The sequence below is a fragment of the Phascolarctos cinereus genome, unplaced genomic scaffold, assembly GCF_003287225.1.
Source record: "Phascolarctos cinereus isolate Bilbo 61053 unplaced genomic scaffold, phaCin_HiC Scaffold_1;HRSCAF=81, whole genome shotgun sequence".
NCBI classification, from domain to species: Eukaryota; Metazoa; Chordata; class Mammalia; order Diprotodontia; family Phascolarctidae; genus Phascolarctos; species Phascolarctos cinereus.
Window position 1 is genome coordinate 281,778,331 of NW_027555514.1, and position 7,793 is coordinate 281,786,123.

At 49.3% G+C, this 7,793-nt stretch overlaps 1 long non-coding RNA gene across 1 annotated transcript in view; it reads right to left on the reverse strand.

Moving 5' to 3' along the window:
• Positions 1-1,576: 1,576 nt before the first annotated feature.
• LOC110205773 (uncharacterized) overlaps positions 1,577-7,793 on the reverse strand; it is a 30,685-nt gene continuing 24,468 nt past the window's right edge. Inside the window, exons 3-4 of the long non-coding RNA XR_002323693.2 lie at positions 5,428-7,793; positions 1,577-5,181 (exon numbers count right to left, since the gene is read on the reverse strand). The exon at positions 5,428-7,793 is cut by the window's right edge and continues 10,198 nt beyond it. This is a non-coding gene — a long non-coding RNA (uncharacterized LOC110205773). The remainder of the gene's footprint in view (positions 5,182-5,427) is intronic.

Sequence of the window (7,793 nt, forward strand, 5' to 3'; positions counted from 1 at the left end):
GCAGGAATGTAAACAGTTCAATCTTAATAAGTCTCTTATGATTTCTCTTTCCTGTTTACCTCTTCATGTTCCACTTGAGTCCTGTATTTGAAAGTCAAATTTTCTATTCAGCTCTGGTCTTTTCATCAGGAATGCTTGAAAGTCCTCTATTTCACTGAATGACCATTTTTTCCCCTGAAGGATTATACTCAGTTTTGCTGGGTAGGTGATTCTTGGTTGTAATCCTATCTCCTTTGCCCTCTGGAATATTATATTCCATGCCCTGCGGTCCTTTAATGTAGAAGCTGCTAAATCTTGTGTTATCCTGATTGTGTTTCCACAGTACTTGAATTGTTTCCTTCTGGCAGCTTGTAATATTTTCTCCTTGACCTGGGAACTCTGGAATTTGGCTATTGTATTCCTAGGAGTTTTCCTTTGGGGATCTCTTTCAGGAGGAGATCTGTGGATTCTTTCAATTTCTATTTTGCCCTCTGGTTCTACTATCAGGGCAGTTTTCCTTGATAATTTCTTGAAAGATGATGTCTAGGCTCTTTTTTTGATCATGGCTTTCAGATAGTCCAATAATTTTTAAATTCTCTCTCCTGGATCTATTTTCCAGGTCAGTTGTTTTTCCAATGAGATATTTCACATTGTTTTCTAATTTTTCATTCTTTTGGATTTGTTTTACAGTGTCTTGATTTCTCATAAAGTCACTAGCTTCCAATTGCTCTATTCTAATTTTTAAGGAAGTATTTTCTTCAGTAATCTTTTGGACTTCCTTTTCCATTTGGCCAATTTTTCTTTTTAGGGCATTTTTCTCCTCATTGGCTTTTTGGACCTCTTTTGCCATTTGGGTTAGGCTATTTTTTAAGGTGTTATTTTCTTCAGTATTTTTTTGGGTCTCCTTTAGCAAGCTGTTGACTTGTTTTTCATGATTTTCTTGCATCACTCTCATTTCTCTTCCAGTTTTTCCTCTACTTCCCTTACTTGCTTCTCAAAATCCCTTTTGAGCTCTTCCAAGGCCTGGGACTGATTCATATTTTTCTTGGAGGCTTTGGATGTAGGAGCTTTGACTTTGTTGTCTTCTTCTGGTTGTATATTTTGATCTTCTTTGTCACCAAAGTAAGATAATATAGTCTGACTCTTTTTGCACTGCTTGCTCATGATCCCAGCCAATTACTTGAGTTTTAAACTCTTTGTTAAGGTAAGAGTCTGCTTCCAATGTGGAGAATGTACTGTCCCAAGCTTCAGGGGTTTGTACAGCTGTTTTCAGAGATACTTGTAGGGACCTGTAAATTTTCAGTTCTCACAAGGTGGTATGATAAGGGGCAGGTGTTTACTCCTTTCCTGGCCTGTGACCACAAGTATTCCTTTCTGTCCTGTAACTGTGAGGAGGGCCTCTGCCACTACAAGCTCCACCCACCAGCTTCCTCCTCACCCCAGCACCGCCCCAGAACTGTGACCCAGATCCAAACATGGGCAAAGCAAGAGATCCCTGCCTGAGCACTGGCAAAGAGATCCCTGCAATCCCTCTCTGATCAGCCACTGGATTCCCCCTCAGTCTGTGGGCCGGAAGCTGGGGAAGCAGTTGCCCCCCCCCAGGGCCACTCTTGGGGAATGGAGCTGAGAACCCACCTTTCTTTCTCAGCACTGACAGAAACAGACTATTCCCACTGACCTTCTAAGTTGTCTTTGGCATTGGTGGGTTGAGAAGTCTGGAAACCTCCACAGCTGCCCGCAATTCAGTCCTCTGAGGCCTGCTTCAGGTTCACTGAGGCCTGCACGCCCACGCCGTGCTGCGCTGCGCTCCCAGCCTGGCGTGATACACCTTTCTGATCAACCATCCTGGTTGTCTTGGGCTGGAAATTTGTTTCACTCTGTCTTTTTGTGGGTTCTGCTGCTTCAGAATTTGTTTAGAGCCATTTTATATGAGTATTTGGAGGGGTTTGGGGGAGACCTTAAGCAAGTTACTGCTTTCACTCTGCCATCGTGGCTCCACCCCCCTGCACTATCTTCTTGATCAGTTATTCTCTTCACTTTTCAGTCTGTCAGCCTGTCTCTTCTTAGATCAAATGAGATAGTGTTTGTAAAGCGCTTAGCCCAGTGCCTGGCCCCTCATAGATATTTAATGTGTGTGTGTTGAATGGAATGAAAGAGGTCGTAATCACATTATTAATTCCCAGCCTCTCCTGGGAACCCCAGTCCCTCCAGACTGACACACAGTTCCCCATTCTCAAGCTCTGTAGGTCGCACTGCAGCTACTCACGAGGCTGGCCGAAGGGGGATTTTCCCGGGGCCCTGAGTCCACCCAGGGAAAGTGTCACAGGGAAAATGAATTAGAGCCTGGGAGATGGATTGGGCTAGGCACTGGCTTCTTCTGTGTCCATGGCGTCGCACCCTGCCCCTCGAGCTGTCCCATGGGACTGGAGAGCTCCTCACTCTTCGTTGGAAAAGAGATCGGGAACCTTCAGAGATCCCACGTGGGTGGGGATCCCACGTGTCTAACATCAGCCACGATTTTCAAGATCGTTTTCTTTGATCAATCAATCAACTGAGCATTCACTAGAGCTCACTGTGTGCAAAATGCTGGGGTCACAAAGAAAAAGTGAAAGCAGTCCCATTCCAATGGAGAGACTTTGTAAATAGAAGGACCATAACCTTTTAGCTGAAGGCCTGAATGGCTGGGGAGGGTCAGGTGGGAAGGCAATCATGGATTAAAGTAGACTGGTGTTGGGCATGGCCCAGGAACAGGGATGATGCTAAGAAGTTTCATATTTATTATGGGAACCCAACGAAGACACTTGTCAGTTCGATTCAACAGATGCTGAACAATGTAATGAGTATTTGTGGAGTACCTACTGTATGCCACTCTCAAATCTCATGGAACTAGCTCACAGTCTAGTCAGGGAGATGAGACACATCTGGAAAGATCATGATTAGGGCCCCAGACACCCCAGGCTACAGGAGGGGAGAGGAGGGAAGGGAGAAGGGAGGAATTTCTGTAGACAGGGCTGAGTAGAGGGACTTCCTAGGCCAGGTCGGACAGGAGCTGGGCTGAGAAGATGAAGAGAACATTCCTGGCCAGACCAGAGCTGGATCAAAAGAGTCTAGTTTGGTTCAGGCAGAGTAGCTGGGGTTCCTAATATCACTGCCCTCCAGGGTACTGGGGTGTGTAGGAATATAAGTGTTTGTGTGTGTGTGTGTGTGTGTGTGTGTGTGTGTGTGTGTGTGTGTGTGGTGGGGGGGGTGGTGGGGAGCAGGCATCTCCTTTGCACAGACCCCAGAAGAGAATTGGTGTTTGGGAAACAGTGAGGAAACCCTTTTGCCCAGAGCTGAGAGTGTTCCTGTGTGAGTGAAAGGTGGGAACCAGATTGTGGAGGGCCTTGTGGACTTTGTCCTGTAGACAAGAGTGACCCACTGAAAAGTCTGATCTTCAGGACAGTGTTGAGAGTTTAGCGTGCCTCATGGTGATCCTCATTTTGTGAAGAAACTGAGGCCCAGGGATCAGAGGGTTATAGAGACTTGTAAAGCTGAGAGGGGCCTTAGAACAGGGGATGTCACAGCTGGGGGGGGGCCTGAGAATAGGGGATGTCAGAGCTGGGAGGACCTGAGAACAGAGGATGTCAGGGCTGGGAGGGGCCTTAGAACAGGGGATGTCAGGGCTGGGAGAGGCCCTAGAACAGAGGATGTCAGAGCTGGGAGGGCCTTAGAACAGGGGTTGTCAGGGCTGGGAGAGGCACTAGAACAGAGGATGTCAGCCCTAGGAAGGACCATAGTGAGCATCTAGTCTCCCTATCTGGTAAGTGAGAAAGCTTACTGTCAAAGATGAAATGACCAGCCCAAAGTCTCTGAGGTAACTCGCCTTAGGACCCTCATAGAGGAGAGTCAGCACCCATTTCTCCCCCACTCCCAGTCCAAGCTCATCAGGCTATGGGAGAGGCTGCCCAGTGGAGCTCCAATGCCTGTGGGGCTGAGCCAGGCAAAGGCGGAAGTGGGCAGGGCAGGGGGCCGTTCCCCTGAACTGGGTCCAGTTCCAGTCAGTTAGCTTGGCCGCGGTCCCCATGACACTGTCCTCCAGGTCTCTGGGAGGTGGTGGCAGGTCAGGAAACGGGGGAGAGTACATCCTAGCCAAACCCACCTCCTCTCCATTGAGACCTCGAAGGGGTCACAGATTCAAGGACAGAAGAGGCCAACACTGGGTAGAATACCAGGAGAGCCAGGGGTGAGCCTGGCTAGGCCCTGGATGAGCAGGTGGGAGGGGAGGAAAGGGTTACTCTATAAGGAAGACAGCAGCCTGTCATAGAAAGAACAGCAGATCCTGAGCCAGGCAGCTCTGAGTCTAGTCTCTATCTAGCCACTACGGTGTGACCTTGGGAAAGTCACTTCCCTTCTCTGGGTCTCAGTTGCCTCATCTGTAAAATGGGTGGACTATGCTGACTCCAAATCCAGCACCCACTCTGCTGGCTCATACTGGCTCTCCAACACCGTATCCTGAAGTTCCTTCCAGCTCTGTCTATCCTGTGTGGTTCTGCCTTCCTCTGGGCAAGGCAGAGGCAGAGGAGGTGGTGGTGTGGGGCAGGGTTACAGAATTGAAAGGAAGGAGATTTTTTTTTTTTGGCGCTAAATTGAGCAATTTCTCCTCTGTTCTTGGGGGCCTTGGAGGATCGAAAGGAGTCACTGGGCCCCAGTGTTTCTTCTCAGCTACCTGCCCTGGCAGGTGGTGTCCTGCCTCTGTCTGTGCTTTTAACCCCCTCTGGTATGAGAGGCAGAGTGGAGGACTGAGTTCAGGTAATGCCAGTTCCCCACCTCTAGGGGACACGCAGTGGGCCAGAGAGGCCTGGGGGGACTTAGCTGAGGCCCTAAGGTGCTGGGGGTCCCTCAGTCAGGGGCAACAGCTCCGACTCCCCAACAGACGTCCCTGAGGGCCTAGAGCCCCCCCTCGAAGGGAAGAATGGGGTGTCCCTGACTCTTTTCTCTGTGGGACCTTGGCTTCTGATGGGGTAGGGGGAGACTCTGGTTGGCGAGAGCTCCCTGTGTTGCCCCGAAGTCCCCACAGACCTCCAATCCACTCCAGGGGGCTCCTACTGCCCTCCACAGCCTTGGTGAAGGCGCCGGGGAAGCCGGGAGAAGGGTTAACTCTTGGGTTGGTGCTGGCCATTCTTCTCCAAGAGTAGGAACTGGAGAACAAGGGACCCATTCTGTCTGTGGGAATTAATAGTGAAGACTCATCTGGGGTGTCATTCAAGCCCTGATCAGCTCCCGGAGGAATGTGAGGGAGAGAGACAGCCGGGGGCGGGGGGAGAGGGGCCCAGAGTCCGGCTGGTAATCAGAGCCTTCCGTGGCTGGTGGGCCACAAGGACTTTAGACATTGCTACTTTTCAGGCCGAGCACCGCCCTGCCCGCCCCCACCCCCAACCCCCGAGATGGGGACCCTCATCAGGGCCTCACCTCTACTACCGCCCTGCTGGGTGGTCACTCAGGACACTCTGCCTCCTAAATTCCGAGTCTGTGTCTTGTCTGTTTGATGATTCCCCCTCGAACAACTGAAGAATTATTAATTAACAATTAATTAATTAGCAATTATTAATCACCTATTGTGTGCAGAACACAGTGCAAACCTCAGTAATCTTCCTGTCTACTCCCTTTCTGCTCACTGATTTCCCTCTGAGCTGGCCCCTTGGGTTCACCCATTACTCCTTCAATCAATCAACATTTATTAAACATCTGTGCTAGCTACAGTGGGCATTCTGTCTGCTCATTGGCCCCCCCTCCCCAAATGTCTCCCTGCTGTCCTTTCCCGGCTATGCACAAGCTGTCTAGAGCTCAGCCGGCTCGCCCTGTCGGTAACTGGTGGGAAAGCTTAAGCCCGGCTCTCTTGGGGTCTGATAGAGCACTGTATATTCCCGGGCCGCATTTCCCTTACCCTTTGAGACTGTGTTCTAGGCATTTAGAATGTTAACACCTCTCCTCCACCCTTAGCAGGGAAAGCTGGGGGCCTGAGGGGAAATCATTTGACTAAGGTCACACAGCTAATAAGTCAGATAATATGAGTCAACTGTATGAGATGTCAGCAAAAAACCAAAACAAAACACAAAAAACAAAAAGCCAGAAACAGAAACCAGCTATTGTAATTTTAGGCTTTGTTAAGAGAGATTTTAATGTCTAAAGCCTGATGCCTTCTGCTCTGGTTGGATGACTTCTGGAGGACCACATTCAGCTCTAGCCAGCTCATTTTAGGAAGAATGCTGCTAATCTAGATGATGACTAGGACAATGAGAGAGCTGGCGGGCTAAAGGAGTTAGGGATTTTTAATCTATAGACTAGAAAACCTGGGGCACATCCGATCCCAGCCCTTGGAACGGAATATAATTTGATTCAATGAATATTCCTTATGCCTAAGTGGGATACAAAGGGGGGAAAAATAACCCATGTCCTCAAGGAGGGACGAAGGACTGGTTTTGTTCTGCGTGGCCTCAGAGGGCAGGGCTAGGAGCTGGGGAGCTTTTGCAGAGAGGCAGGTTTAATCTTGAGGTTCTAGCGAGGAGCTGTCCCAAAGCAGAAGGAAGGTGGTGAGTTTGCCGTTGCTGGAGATAGAATGGCAGCTGGATAACCAGTGAGGAGGAAGTCGTAGAAAAGACAGGTGTGGGCGGGGCCCGCGAAGTGACACAGCCAGGCCCGAAGCCCAGCTCTCCGGCCTCTGAGCCGTCTTCTTTCCATGGCTCTGCTCTCTCTCTTTTTAAGAATTTTAATGATTTTTAAAAATCACCGTTTTTCTCCATTCCGTGGTGGTTTCTGTTGCTCAGTCGTTTCAGCCGTGAACGACCTTTGTGACCCCATTCGGGGCTTTTCTGGACAAAGGTGCCGGAGTGGTTGGCCATTTCCTTCTCCAGCTCATTTTACAGATGAGAAAACTGAGGCAAACAGGGCTAAGGACATGGGTTATTCCCCCCCCCCTTTGTATCCCACTTAGTCATAAGGAATATTCATTGAATTGAATTATATTCCAGTCTAAGGGCTGGGACGGCCAGCCTTTCAAATACTTGGACAGGCATCATGTGCCTCAGGTTTTCTCGTCTATAGATTAAAAATGCCTAACTCCTTCAGCCCGCCAGCTCTCTCATTGTCCCGGTCACATAGCTAGTAACTGTCTGAGGCCAGATTTGAACGCAGGAGCAGGAGCCTTCCTGACTCCTGACCCACCGTGCCACCTAGCTGCCCACATTCCCTAGTAACAAAAGAAAAAAAAAGATGGGGAAAAACCGTTCATTCAGCCAAAGTAATCAATACGTCGTCAGAGTCTAACAAAATAAGCAGCGTTCCACGTCCATTGTCCTCCACCTCTAAGAAGAGAAAAGGGTGCGCACTGCACTCCCAGCCCTCTTCTGGGCTCCAGAGTAAATCCCTCTCACTTCAATGGGAACCTACTTCTTTGTGTCTTCTCTTGGGGACAGGGGACGTTCCTTTCTCCTCTCCTGTCCTTTTTCTCATTCTCCCTTCACCCTAAGTGTGAATGGTCGTTACCAAAGGCTTCCCTAGAGAGAAGATGACTCCTTGGATATGTCTGAGAACAGTATCAATGCATCCCCTTTAGTTTGTAAAAACTGAGCCGGGCAATTCTCAAGTTGAGTTCAGGGTCACCACAGGGGTTGGGGGAGGGAGGTGAGATCCTCATAAAATTCTCAAAGGGAAAATAATTTCAATGCATTTACCTTGAAAACAGACAAGGGCCAGACAGCACATTTGGGTAGCAGGAATAAGTGAGGCTGGAAATCGATGCTTGAGAGAAGGTTTGCCTGGAGGCAGGGCAAGGGGAT